The sequence below is a fragment of the Nerophis lumbriciformis genome, linkage group LG17 (genome assembly GCF_033978685.3).
Source record: "Nerophis lumbriciformis linkage group LG17, RoL_Nlum_v2.1, whole genome shotgun sequence".
In the NCBI taxonomy this organism is placed as follows: Eukaryota; Metazoa; Chordata; class Actinopteri; order Syngnathiformes; family Syngnathidae; genus Nerophis; species Nerophis lumbriciformis.
In genome coordinates, this window is record NC_084564.2 from 10,142,501 (window position 1) to 10,157,779 (window position 15,279).

At 35.0% G+C, this 15,279-nt stretch overlaps 1 protein-coding gene across 4 annotated transcripts in view; it reads left to right on the forward strand.

The window, feature by feature from the left end:
• cdon (cell adhesion associated, oncogene regulated) overlaps positions 1-15,279 on the forward strand; it is a 236,013-nt gene that overhangs the window by 16,079 nt on the left and 204,655 nt on the right. The window contains exons 1-3 of one of the 4 annotated variants that reach the window (XM_061972413.1): positions 9,835-9,899; positions 9,974-10,061; positions 13,878-13,984. The gene's annotated coding sequence lies outside the window, so the exon portion shown is untranslated. Of the gene's footprint in view, positions 1-4,743; positions 4,898-9,834; positions 9,900-9,973; positions 10,066-13,877; positions 13,985-15,279 lie in introns of those variants that run through there. The other 3 variants (XM_061972416.1, XM_061972414.2, XM_061972415.1) reach the window with 3 other exon arrangements.

Here is a 15,279-nt window from a genome sequence, read left to right on the forward strand (position 1 = left end):
CAGACAACTTTATTGTGGTCGTGCCTTAAAGGCACTGCCTTCAACGTCCTCTACAACCTGTCATCAGCCACATACTATATGCGGCTTTTACACAACAGCCATACAGGTCACACTGAGGGTGGCCGTATAAACAACTTTAACACCGTTACAAATATGCGCCACACTGTGAACCCACACCAAACAAGAATGACAAAACACATTTCGGGGGAACATCCGCACCGTAACACAGCATAAACACAACAGAACAAATACCCAGAACCCCTTGCAGCACTAACTCTTCCGGGACGCTACAATATACACCCCCCGCTACCACCAAACCCCGCCCCCCCCAACCCCGCTTCCGCCCACCAAGTTAATGTTGATATTTACCTCAGAAGGCTGCAAATAGAAAAGAGGCATTACATTTTTTATTAAAATTGTTTTTAATATACCATTGATGTTTTTTCGTTTGTTTTTTGAAAGTTGATTTTGCACTATTAAGTTATATAAGCGTTGCTTGTTCCATATTCAGTGTTAAAGCAAATCAGTGTAGCAAACTGAGCAATAATTAACGTTTTATTCATGCACTTTCTCTTGCTACTTCATTTATTATTGTTATTTTATTTTCAAATGTATTATTAGCCTGTGGAAAAAGTTTATTTTGATATTTACCTCAGAAGGCTGCAAATAGAAAAGAGGCATTACATTTTTATTTTTATTTTATTTGATATGCCATTGATATTTTTTAATTATTATTGTTATTATTTGAAACTCGATTTTGCATGTCACTATAAAGTTATATAAGCCTTGCTTGTTCAATATTCAATGCAAAACTTATTTGGGTCCCTATTAAAAGGTTAATTTGTTCAACCTTGGCCCGCGGCTTTGTTCAGTTTTACATTTTGGCCCACTCTGTATTTGAGTTTGACACCCCTGAATTAACGTCACAACCTGACGTTGAATAAACGTTGTCAAAAAGCATGTTGTTTCAATGTTGTAGAATATTGGTTGGGAAATGACCAAAATACAATAGTAAAATCAACGTAGAAACCCAACATTGATTAAACGTCGTCAAAAAGCATGTTGTTTCAACATTGTATTCGTGTTGTAGAATATTGGTTGGGAAATGACCAAAATTCAATGGTCAAGTCAACGTCACAGCCTGACGTTGAATAAATGTTGTCAAAAAGCATGTCGTTTCAACGTTGTATTTGTGTTGTAGAATATTGGTTGGGAAATGATCAAAATTCAATGGTCAAATCAACGTCAGAACCCAACATTGATTAAACGTCGTCAAGAATTATGTTGTTTCAATGTTGTATTTGTGTTGTAGAATATTGGTTGGTAAATGACCAAAATTCAATGGTCAAATTAACGTCACAACCTGACGTTGAATAAACGTTGTCAAAAAGCATGTTGTTTCAATGTTGTAGAATATTGGTTGGGAAATGACCAAAATTCAATAGTCAAATCAACGTCACAACCTGAAATAGAATAAACGTCGTCAAAAAGTATGTTGTTTCAACGTTGTATTTGCGTTGTAGAATATTGGTTGGGAAATGACCAAAATTCAATGGTCAAATCTACGTCACAACCCAACATTTATTAAACGTCGTCAAAAATTATGTTGTTTCAATGTTGTATTTGTGTTGTAGAATATTGGTTGGGAAATGACCAAAATTCAATGGTCAAATCAATGCCGTCAAAAAGCATGTTGTTTCAACATTATATTTGCGTTGTAGAATATTGGTTGGGAAATGACCAAAATTCAATGGTCATATCAAAGTCACAACCTGACGTTGAATAAACGTTGTCAAAAAGCATGTTGTTTCAATGTTGTAGAATATTGGTTGGGAAATGACCAAAATTCAATAGTCAAATCAACGTCACAACCTGAAATAGAATAAACGTCGTCAAAAAGTATGTTGTTTCAACGTTGTATTTGCGTTGTAGAATATTGGTTGGGAAATGACCAAAATTCAATGGTCAAATCTACGTCACAACCCAACATTTATTAAACGTCGTCAAAAATTATGTTGTTTCAATGTTGTATTTGTGTTGTAGAATATTGGTTGGGAAATGACCAAAATTCAATGGTCAAATCAATGCCGTCAAAAAGCATGTTGTTTCAACATTATATTTGCGTTGTAGAATATTGGTTGGGAAATGACCAAAATTCAATGGTCATATCAAAGTCACAACCTGACGTTGAATAAACGTTGTCAAAAAGCATGTTGTTTCAATGTTGTAGAATATTGGTTGGGAAATGACCAAAATTCAATGGTCAAATCAACGTCACAACCTGAAATAGAATAAATGTCGTCAAAAAGTATGTTGTTTCAACGTTGTATTTGCGTTGTAGAATATTGGTTGGGAAATGACCAAAATTCAATGGTCAAATCTACGTCACAACCCAACATTTATTAAACGTCGTCAAAAATTATGTTGTTTCAATGTTGTATTTGTGTTGTAGAATATTGGTTGGGAAATGACCAAAATTCAATGGTCAAATCAATGCCGTCAAAAAGCATGTTGTTTCAACGTTGTGTTTGTGTTGTAGACAATTGGTTGGTAAATTACTATATTTCAATGATCATATCAAAGTCACAACCTGACGTTGAATAAACGTCGTCAAAAAGTATGTTGTTTCAATGTTGTAGAATATTGGTTGGGAAATTACCAAAATTCAATGGTCAAATCAACGTCAGAACCCAACATTGAATAAACGTTGTCAAAAAGCATGTTGTTTCAACGTTGTGATTGTGTTGTAGAATATTGGTTGGGAAATGACCAAAATTCAATGGTCAAATCAACGTCACAACCTGAAATTGAATAAACGTTGCCAAAAAGCATGTTGTTTCAACATTATGTTTGCGTTGTAGAATATTGGTTGGGAAATGACCAAAATTCAATGGTCAAATCAAAGTCACAACCTGACGTTGAATAAACGTTGTCAAAAAGCATGTTGTTTCAATGTTGTAGAATATTGGTTGGGAAATGACCAAAATTCAATGGTCAAATCAACGTCACAACCTGAAATAGAATAAACTTTGTCAAAAAGCATGTTGTTTCAATGTTGTATTTGCGTTGTAGAATATTGGTTGGGAAATGACCAAAATTCAATGGTCAAATCAACGTCAGAACCCAACATTGATTAAATGTCGTCAAAAATTATGTTGTTTCAATGTTGTATTTGTGTTGTAGAATATTGGTTGGGAAATGACCAAAATTCAATGGTCAAATCAATGCCGTCAAAAAGCATGTTGTTTCAACGTTGTGTTTGTGTTGTAGACAATTGGTTGGTAAATTACTATATTTCAATGATCATATCAAAGTCACAACCTGACGTTGAATAAACGTCGTCAAAAAGTATGTTGTTTCAATGTTGTAGAATATTGGTTGGGAAATTACCAAAATTCAATGGTCAAATCAACGTCAGAACCCAACATTGAATAAACGTTGTCAAAAAGCATGTTGTTTCAACGTTGTGATTGTGTTGTAGAATATTGGTTGGGAAATGACCAAAATTCAATGGTCAAATCAATGTCACAACCTGAAATTGAATAAACGTTGCCAAAAAGCATGTTGTTTCAACATTATGTTTGCGTTGTAGAATATTGGTTGGGAAATGACCAAAATTCAATGGTCAAATCAAAGTCACAACCTGACGTTGAATAAACGTTGTCAAAAAGCATGTTGTTTCAATGTTGTAGAATATTGGTTGGGAAATGACCAAAATTCAATGGTCAAATCAACGTCACAACCTGAAATAGAATAAACTTTGTCAAAAAGCATGTTGTTTCAACGTTGTATTTGCGTTGTAGAATATTGGTTGGGAAATTACCAAAATTCAATGGTCAAATCAACGTCAGAACCCAACATTGATTAAATGTCGTCAAAAATTATGTTGTTTCAATGTTGTATTCGTGTTGTAGAATATTGGTTGGGAAATGACCAAAATTCAATGGTCAAATCAATGCCGTCAAAAAGCATGTTGTTTCAACGTTGTGTTTGTGTTGTAGAAAATTGGTTGGTAAATTACTCAATTTCAATGATCGTATCAAAGTCACAACCTGACGTTGAATAAACGTCGTCAAAAAGCATGTTGTAGAATATTGGTTGAAAAATGACCAAAATTCAATGGTCAAATCAAAGTCAGAACCCAACATTGAATAAACGTTGTCAAAAAGCATGTTGTTTCAACGTTGTGATTGTGTTGTAGAATATTGGTTGGGAAATGACCAAAATTCAATGGTCAAATCAACGTCACAACCTGAAATAGAATAAACGTTGCCAAAAAGCTTGTTGTTTCAACATTATGTTTGCGTTGTAGAATATTGGTTGGGAAATGACCAAAATTCAATGGTCATATCAAAGTCACAACCTGACGTTGAATAAACGTTGTCAAAAAGCATGTTGTTTCAATGTTGTAGAATATTGGTTGGGAAATGACCAAAATTCAATGGTCAAATCAACGTCACAGCCTGACGTTGAATAAATGTTGTCAAAAAGCATGTTGTTTCAACGTTGTATTTGTGTTGTAGAATATTAGTTGGGAAATGACCAAAATTCAATGGTCAAATCAATGCCGTCAAAAAGCATGTTGTTTCAACGTTGTGTTTGTGTTGTAGAAAATTGGTTGGTAAATTACTAAATTTCAATGATCGTATCAAAGTCACAACCTGACGTTGAATAAACGTCGTCAAAAAGTATGTTGTTTCAATGTTGTAGAATATTGGTTGGGAAATTTCCGACTTTATGCAGGTGAAGAAGCACATCCTCTTTCCATTCGGAGAAGATCTTCCAGTGCCCGAGCTGCGAAAAAGCCTTCTGTCGGCCAGACAAGCTGCGGCTACACATGCTGTGCCACTCTGATCGCAGGGACTTCCTGTGCTCCACGTGCGGCAAGCAGTTCAAGGTAACGTCGTAGGTTGACTTCTCTGGCTGACATAGATATGCCGTTTGTTTTATTTATATATATATTATTATTCATATATTATTATTATTATTATTAATTTAAAAAATATTGTTATTTTAATTTTATTTATTATTATTTATTTATTCATTTTATTGATATTTTTTTGTTAGTTAATTTTTTAATATATATTTTTTTTAATTAAAAATGACATTTATTTTACTTTTTATTAGTTTTATATATACACATTGTTATTTATATTGTATTTCTTTATTTCTTTATTATTTTTTATTAAAAATATATATGTTTATTTTATTTATATATTTATTATTTATATTTATATACACTATTATCAATTAGAAAAAAAATTATGTATTTTGTAAAAAAAAAAAAGCCGTTTAATTTATTTAGTATTTTCTGTATACATACAGTATTTCATTTTTATTTTTTCATTTACTATATATATATATATATATATATATATATATATATATAATTTTTTTTAAAGACATGCACCTGGGGATAGCTTGATTGGCAACACTAAATTGGCCCTAGTGTGTGAATGTGAGTGTGAATGTTGTCTGTCTATCTGTGTCGGCCCTTATGAGGTGGCGACGTGTCCAGGGTGTACACCGCCTTCCGCCCGAGTACAGCAGGGATGGGCTCCAGCACCCCCACGACCCTGAAAGGAACAAGCGGTAGAAAATGGATGGATGGAAATCTAAAAAATGACATTTTACCTATTATTATTTTATATATGCATATTATTTGTATTTAGTTTTATTTCTTTAGTATTTTTTTGTAAAAAAAAAACAAAAAAAAGGAAAAAAGACGTTTATTTTATTTATATATTTATTATTATTTATATAATTATTTGTATTTTTATTTTATTACAGATATGGTGTTTATTTTATTATATGTATTATTTTTATTTTATATTTATTTTTTTATTTTGTATTATATATTATTTTTTAATGAAAGACTGTAAAGATTGTATTTATTATTTTTCCGTATACATATTATTGTTATTTTTATTTAATTTTTTTGCCTCTCATCACATTTTATTTTTATTTTAAAAAAGATATGATGTTGGTTTTATTTATTAATATTCTACAATGTACTTATTATATATGTATGGGTTAGCTCGGTTGGTAGAGTGGCCGTGCCATCAACCTGAGGGTTGCAGATTCGATCCCCGCTTCTGCCATCCTAGTCACTGCCGTTGTGTCCTTGGGCAAGACACTTTACCCACCTGCTCCCAGTGCCACCCACACTGCTTTAAATGTAACTTAGTTATTGGGTTTTCACTATGTAAAGCGCTTTGAGTCACTAGAGAAAAGCGCTATATAAATATAATTCACTTCACCATACTTGCCAACCTTGAGACCTTCGATTTCGGGAGGTGGGGGGTGGGGGCGTGGTCTGGGGTGGGGCGGGGCGTGGTTAAGAGGGGAGGAGTATATTGACAGCTAGAATTCACCAAGTCAAGTATTTCATATATATATATATATATATATATATATATATATATGATATCTACATCCTGAAAATATGCAAACAAAACTGTGTTTAGATAATTGATACTTCAAACTTGCATAAATAAATCTTAAGGAATATAACATAACTTGGCTTCTGAGAGTTTCAAAATGTAATGAATAAAATGCTAAAGTTGTTGATAAACAAGCAATTATTTTAATAATTAAATATGGTCATTTTAAATGAATTATTATGATAATTTAAAATCAATTATTTCAAATATGTTTATTTTAATGTATAATTCTATGGCTGGATGTAATAAGGAGTCACAAAAAAATACAAATAAAAATACAATTAATTTTGATGTTTTTAGCAAAATATAGTAAAAAATGTAGTTAGTTTTTTTTTTTTTTAAATTAATAAATATATTTATTTTTAGGTAAAATAAACATAATAATACAATTTATCTCTAGTCTGGATGATTTAGTTCTTGTCACCCATGAAAAAAGGCTGTCCTCACTCAGGTCCGCATGGAGCTGGAGGGGGCGTGGCTTCCAGCTCCGGCTGAAAATCGGGGGATTTTCGGGAGAATATTTGTCCCGGGAGGTTTTGGGGAGAGGCGCTGAATTTCGGGAGTCTCCCGGAAAATTCGGGAGGGTTGGCAAGTATGCACTTCACAAATGACCAAAATTCAATGATCAAATCAACGTCAGAACCCGACATTGATTAAACGTTGTCAAAAAGCATGTTGTTTCAACGTTGTATTCGTGTTGTAGAATGTTAGTTGGGAAATGACCAAAATTCAATGGTCAAATCAACGTCAGAACCCAACGTTGAATATAGAACAAATTCCTGGTGATATATTAAGTTCAAGTTAAAGTACCAATGTGTGGCTCAAGGCCGCAGTGTCTTCCAAATGTGCCTGGGTCCTGTCGGAGTGTCCCACCAGGAGCTGGACCCCTTTTGCATCTGGTCCTGTTTAGGCTGACCCCCCCTAGCCCCCCCTCTCTGAAGCGTAACCATGTGATCCGGGAGTCTTCCTGTGCACCGAGGCAGCGGCGCTATAAGACAAAGTGCGACTCCTTTGCTCTGCAGCTCAAGTGTGTGTGAAAAGAGGAAGCGCATACACAAGTACATAAACACACACACACACACACACACACACACACACACACACACACACACACACACACACACACACACACACACACACACACACATTCCTGCAGCACCTGCACTCACTTAATATTTAGTTGAGAAAAAAAAAAAACCCTGTCATGTTTGTTCACTGAAGGAAACAAGTTTGGTTTTAATTAAGGCCCAGGCCAAGTTCTGAGGTAACTGATTTTTTTTATATATATATTTTTTTCATTTCATTTATTTTCTTGGACTTCTCAAAAACTGACCTGAGCCGTTTGAAAAAAGTATTAATCAGCAACATGCAACGTGTCGTTAGTGATGATTCATTGGACTAATTAGGAGAACCTTGCGCTCGGATCGCCATACGTGACGCATTCCTCCCCTCCTGCACCACCTGTATCGCAGCTGGAGTGGCGCACGAAAGCGCCACATTGTTGTGACGACAAAGCGTGGGCCTTGCAGGAGACAAAGCACGCAATAATAACACGCTGAAAGTACCCCAAAGTGGTACTCAAGTAAGAGTAGCGTTACTTAACAATAATATGACTCCGGTAAAAGTCAAAAGCAGTTATCAAAATAATTACTTGAGTAAGTATTCAGTGACGAAACGACTCAAGTATGTTCTCCCGAAATGCGTTTGTCATTCTTGTTTGGTGTGGATTCACAGTGTGGCGTATATTTGTAACAGTGTTAAAGTTGTTTATACGGCCACCCTCAGTGTAACCTGTATCGCTGTTGATCAAGTATGCATTGCATTCACGTATGTGTGCGTACAGAAGCCGCATATATCTTGTGACTGGGCCGGAACGTTGTTAGAATGGATGAAAAGCGGACATGACGACAGCTCGTAGAAGACGCCCCCAAGACTGTGGTCCGGGTGGACTACGAGATATAAAGACTGATGAACACCTTCGTTCGATAATGAAGGTTGCCTCAGCTCAAAGCCATTAATGAAGTAGCATCCAAGAAAAGATGTCAGGTATCTGGCTTGGGCACATCAGATTAGATCAGTGTGTTGCAAACTGAGCAGTTTAAAGTCCTGAATGGTTGGTTTATTCATTGTTATTTCATTTTCAAATTGATTAGCCTGTGGAAAAAGTGAATGTTGATATTTACCTCAGAAGGCTGCAAATAGAAAAGAGGCATTCAATTTGTATTTAAATTGTATTTGATATGCCATTGATATTTTTTAATTATTGTTATTATTATTTGAAACTCGATTTTGCATGTCACTATAAAGTTATATAAGCCTTGCTTGTTCAATATTCAATGCAAAACTTGTTTGGGTCCCTGTTAAAAGGTTAATTTGTTCAACCTTGGCCCGCGGCTTTGTTCAGTTTTAAATTTTGGCCCACTCTGTATTTGAGTTTGACACCCCTGCCCTAAAGGGATTTGGGTGAAATTATTTTTTTTATAAATGTTTTTTGTTTTTTTTAGACATGTTTTTTTTCTAACTTTATAAAAAATAAAAAATAAATTTTAAGTATTATTATAATTTTTTTTTTAGACATGTATCTCGTGCGCACGAGATACATGTCTAAAAAAGTAAAATAAAAATAAATTATAAACATTTTTATTATTATTTTTTTTTAGACATGTATCTCGTGCCCATGAGATACATGTCTAAAAAAAAAAAAAAAAGTATAATAATTATAAAAATTACAATTTCCCCCATATCCCTTAGGGGCTCCATATTCTTGCACTACAATTGTAGTTTTAATTTTTTTAAATTTACCTCAACATGTTTTCTATAGATAGAAGTAGAATTCCTGTAAGCTGAAATGTGAACATTTCTACAAACACACATAACACATGACATTACCTCCCTGCTTGGCACTCAGCATCAAGGGTTGGAATTGGGGTTTAAATCACCAAAAATCATTGTCGGGCGCGGCCACCGCCGCTGCTCACTGCTCCCCTCGCCACCCAGTGGGTGATCAAGGGTGATGGGTCAAATGCAGAGAATAATTTCGCCACACCTAGTGTGTGAGTGTGTGTGACAATCATTGGTACTTTAACTTAACTTAACTTAATATAAGTAATCATTAAATATTTTTTTGCTGCCTTGTCTGACGTCATGTCCCTATTTACAGTCAGTACGTTTCTATGCGCTAAATTAGTCTGATTTGTCAAATAATTCAGTTTGTTCTATTTTCACCCCTATTTTTATGTGAATTTTTTTATCGTCCTATCTCTAATGTGACTGTTGGCCACACGTAGTGTGCCTCTCGTACACTAGGGGGCGATAGTGGTCATTTCAGCTTGTTTAGCTATGCTAGATGTAAATACCACAGAAGAAGAGAATGCTACATGCTAATAAGCTCGTGCCGGTAACGTAAAGCTGCGGACCAGACGGATAAGTACACCTTTCCACTGCTTTTTTGATGATGTTGGTAATGTTTTAATGTGTTTAAATGTCGTCAGAGACGTACAAAAAGACCGCTTTTTAGTCCATTTTTTTAGCAGTTGTCTCAAACAGCGAGGATGTGCTGACGTCAAGTCACGTGATTAAAGTGTCTTCTTCGGGAACATTCTGACACTTTTCAGACAAGTACGTAAGTATCTATTTTATCATAAACTTTAAAAAATACTGACTTATTTCAGCTTTGTAGTTGTACTTTGTGCTTGTTTTGATTGATGAAATAGACTTAAACGTCACTGCAGCTTACGTTGGATTGGTCAAACAGAGTCACGTGACAGTACCTGCCGGAAGCAGAGTCGCTGACATTATACGTCTTTGTAAGCCTTAATCGAGCATTTTAAAGTAATGGCGTCTGTGATTGGTTGGAAAAAGTATACCCTTCATAATGGCGTCTGTGATTGGTTGGAAAAAGTATACTCTTCATAATGGCGTCTGTGATTGGTTGGAAAAAGTCCGCCCTGCCCAATCAGCGCATCGATTGAAGATAGTTGAAAATTCGATGGATTCGGTTAAAGTTGCGTTACTAAAACACTGTATATGTTCATTTGTGGGTTTATAATGTAACCGAGGGTTTATATATGTCGCCTATACTCAGAGGTGGGTAGAGTAGTCAGAAATTGTACTCAAGTAAGAGTACAAAGATGAAGAATTATGATGAACCTATTAAAAATGACATATCGTTCATCTCATGAACTGAATCATGACTTTGCGTTATAGGTGACAAAGTAAATTGGTGTAATATCTAATAACTAGGGCTGTCAGAAATAACGAGTTAACTCGTGATTAATCACAAAAGTTTTGATTGATTGATTGAGACTTTTATTAGTAAGTTGCACAGTGAAGTACGTATTCCGTACAATTGACCACTAAATGGTGACAACCGAATACGTTTTTCAACTTTTTTAAGTCGGGGTCCACTTAAATTGATTCATGATACAGATATATACTATCATATATACTATCATCATAATACAGTCATCACACAAGATAATCATCAGGGTGTATACATTGAATTATTTATAAGGCTGCAGCTAACGATTATTTTTCTATCGATTAATCTATAGATTATTTTTTTTGATTAATCGGTTAATCTATAGATTATTTTTTCGATTAATCTATAGATTATTTTTCCTTTTACCGATTATTTTTTTAATTAAAATGAAGATGAAAAAATAAATTTAGGCCATTTTTTTTCAAAAGGCATGACTTTTATTTACAAAAAAAAAAGTATGGCCACTCAGTCAACATTGACAACAACATGACAAAATATTCTGTAACAATGTAAACATTTAAAACTTTTAACATTTAACAAAATTAAAAGTAGCTTATTTGCTTTTTAATGTGCAAATATAAAAGTAAACATCCAGTGCAAATCTTAATATTCTGCAATAGTATAAGCATTTCAAAAGTAAAAGTATTGCTTATTTTGCTTTAAAATGTGCAAAAATAAAGATAAACATCCAATACAAAAAAGTGCAAAACGAAATATTCTGTAACAGTGTAAACATTTCAACAAAAGTAAAAGTATTGCTTATTTTGCTTAATAACACAACAATGGCCCTGCGATGAGGTGGCGACTTGTCCAGGGTGTACACCGCCTTCCGCCCGATTGTAGCTGAGATAGGCTCCAGCGCCCCCCGCGACCCCAAAAGGGAATAAGCGGTAGAAAATGGATGGATGGATGGAACACAACAATGATAGTATGATTAAAGTGAAAGTTAATTGTTGGTTTGTACATAGTATATGTAACTGTTAATGTTGTAAAAGGTATTTGCACAACTAATTAACGTTAGCGTTAAAGAGGAGCGCGTCTTTGTAAACACTGAACAGGCACGCCAAACGCGCCTCTCAGAGCGAAACAGTGTTTTAGTTTAAGAATTTACAACGCAGATACAAATGACACATTCATGTTTTTGTGTAATGATGACAACGTATACTCACACGGACGATTGACTAGTTGATGGTGATGGCAAGAACGCTGTCGGGTGTTTTCTTTTCAAATGTTCGTTCATAGCCGTTGTGCTGCTATGATAGGCCATTTCCGCTCGACACAGTGTGCATACAACAACTGTCAAGTGTTTTGCTTTTTTCGCTGTGCTTAGCCCACACTTGAAGGGATGTACCAATGCTGAATGTGGCTTCTGGATTTCACTCAAAAGACCAGACCGTAGTTACTTTTTCCTTTTATTTTCCTTTAGTTTGTAACAGTTTTTCCAACGAAGAAACAGCTTCTTTTTTCTTCTTTAGTCTTTTTAGCAGTCTTTAGCAGTGTTAGTAGACTTTAGTTTCTTTAGCTGTCTTTAGTAGCCTTTAGCTTCTTTAGTAGCCTTTAGCTTCTTTAGTAGGTGAAAAACCTTTAAGGACAAAACACCACAAGATTAACATGCTGTAAAAAATCAATCAATTATCAATCCCATAATTTACAATTATTAATTAGGCTATCAAACTCTTAACCATTAAACAAGTGCAAGAAAATGGACACATCTTTTCCCTTTAAGTTAAAACAGATTTGAAATAAATTGTCTCAACATAAATGCACCAAGATGCATAAAAAATACATTTAAACCCAGAAACACAATAGATAAATGCAGCAGAAAACCCAATATGCAAATACATAAATACCTAACCAATTAACCACCTATTTATATACATATTTAAAATCCATATTCAATATAAATATATTATTAATTTAGCAGTGAAACACTCAATCTAAACGCTGTCTACTGGTAGAAAAATGCCCCTTTTTCTATGCCCTCACCAGCAGCCAATGATCCAACACAGTTAAATCCAACACTTTAAGTTGAGCGACTTCACCCTCCTGATGAAGCAAACTGCTCCAACATTTATCAAACTAAGCAAAGAATATCAACACTTCCTTACTAAACAACAGTTACACAAAACACCGTGTGTATTTAGCCTCCAGACTAAGCACGCTACATGCACACAACTCCCCCGCACCCCCCATCTCACCAGCTCAACAGGTGCGCCACACCCACAAAGAGAATTAAAGCCCAATCTTACCGGCTGTCCGTTCAGCTTTTGGTTTTGGTACACTTTTGGCACAACTCTGGGTTATCTGTAATGAACTAAACCTTTTTCCACTTTGCGCTGGCGTCTTTTGTACTCCTTGATTTGACAAAGCTGTCTAATTACCGGGCTCGCGCACCAGCAGATGAGACGGGAGTGCGCCGCGTTATACCTGCGTGTGAACGTAAACTGATCGGCTCTGATCATATAAGCCGATTGGCCGAAATAATGCCGAATTATATACATTTCCTGGGGTTGCCTAGGTGAATAGGGATGCGGATGTGCTCTGAGATAAAATATAATTTTATTAAGTGAGGTTTGGCTGATTGCTAAGCAGCCACGGTTGCGAGCTCGCGCGTCAGCTGACGAGACAGCTGTTCGCCGCTACAACATTATTAGGCCGTTTATTGAAATACTCCCACACTTTTGACGACTTTTGGCGTGCTTTTTTTCCCCTCGCTCGCACCGCTCGTATCGTCTGCTTTGCGCTCCGCCATGACGGTAGTGTGACGTAAATATGCGACGCGTCGACGCACAAAAACGGCGTCGACGTATTTACGTAACCGATGATGTCGACTATGTCGACGCGTCGTTTCAGCTTTAATTATTTACATTATTTACGTTTTTTGCATGACTCGTGTATATGCGCAGATTAATCACACAACTGATTTTGCTCCTTTAACTTCTAATCCATTCTAACAATAACATTGCATTTGTGTACAAATATTAAGGTGGTTTTTTTTTTAAGTTATTGGAAACGTTTACAATAAATAAAATGATGCAAATGACTAATACTCTTAGTAATACTAATGAATAATCCAAATTCAACAGTGTGAGTAATCTGATTTAAATTGAATATTTTTGACAGCACTACTAATAACTCATCTCAATAATAAGGAATTCAATTTATTTTTACAGTTTATTTGAGGGCCAAAAAAACGCTAGCTGGAGGCTGAAATTGGCCCCCGGGTCGCACTTTGAACACCCCTGACCTACAAGAATCCGCTTCCAACTAGAGAAAACATGTAAGTTGTGGATGTTTTATGTTTTACCTAACATATGCTAACATTAGCCCTGTTACAACGTTATAAATGACTGTAAAATATGCATCGTTTGTCGTACATGTTGTAGTAGTGTCACACACACACACACACACACACACACACACACACACACACACACACACACACCACACTCTTGTATTTCTTATCTTCTTGAGACCTCCGAAAAAAAATGCCTCCCTCTTTAGGACCACCCTTTCTAGATATATAAAGATTTGTATTTACAACATTAATAATATATACATACTATGCTAATATAAAAAAGGTTAGCTTTTAGTAATTTTTTGTTGTTGTTACATTTTTTGTTTGTAATTGTTTTTCAATCTTCATTATTTACTTGAAGTTATTACAGTATGTCCCTATATATATAAATATATATATATAAATATATATATATATATATATATATAAATATATATATATATTTATACATTTTTTTATTTTAATTAATTTTATTATTTTTTTTTTTCATTTATTAATTTTTTTATTTCATTTGTGCCAAAGGGGGCGCATTTCAATTTCTTACACACACTTGTTATTACATATGTTGGCCAGAGGGGAAGCACTTCACGTTTTTACACACACTTGTCATTTCATATGTTGACCGGAGGGGGAGCACTTTTAAAAAGCGACACAGTCAATTTGAAAAATCCTTCCTTTTTGGGACCACCCTCATTTTGATACATTTCACCACCAGGGGTGCAAATGAGACATTGTCTATTAGATGCAATGTTATTGGGACCATGATTTATGTCATCACTTGTTCATACCTCCTCATATGGAAGCTACTTTTCCTTCTAGATGTCTCAAGAAGGGTAGGAATACAAGAACACACACACACACGCACACACACACACCAACTACTGCAAGTACCATTAAAAAAACAGACCTTATTTACTAGTTACTAAGTAGTTGAGTATTAGTTCCACTGAATATTTACTCTTGGTCAAGTAATTATTTGGATGCCCACTTTGTACTTTTACCTGAGTCATACTACTATAAAGTAACGGTAGTCTTACTTGAGTACAACTGTTGGCTCCTCCACCTCCCAGTGCAGATATTACATTGGACAAGTGCACAGTTACAGAGTATATGTCAACCTTGCTACAAAAAAGCATGGAAGCTTTTTGCTATCGTCATTACATTGATGCAAGCCCTTTCAAACGTCTGTTTTTAATCATCGCATTTTAGTGCCAATTTAGATTCTGGATCCTTCCCCTTTTTAATTCCCCCTATGATGCAAAACTGAGTAAAATGTG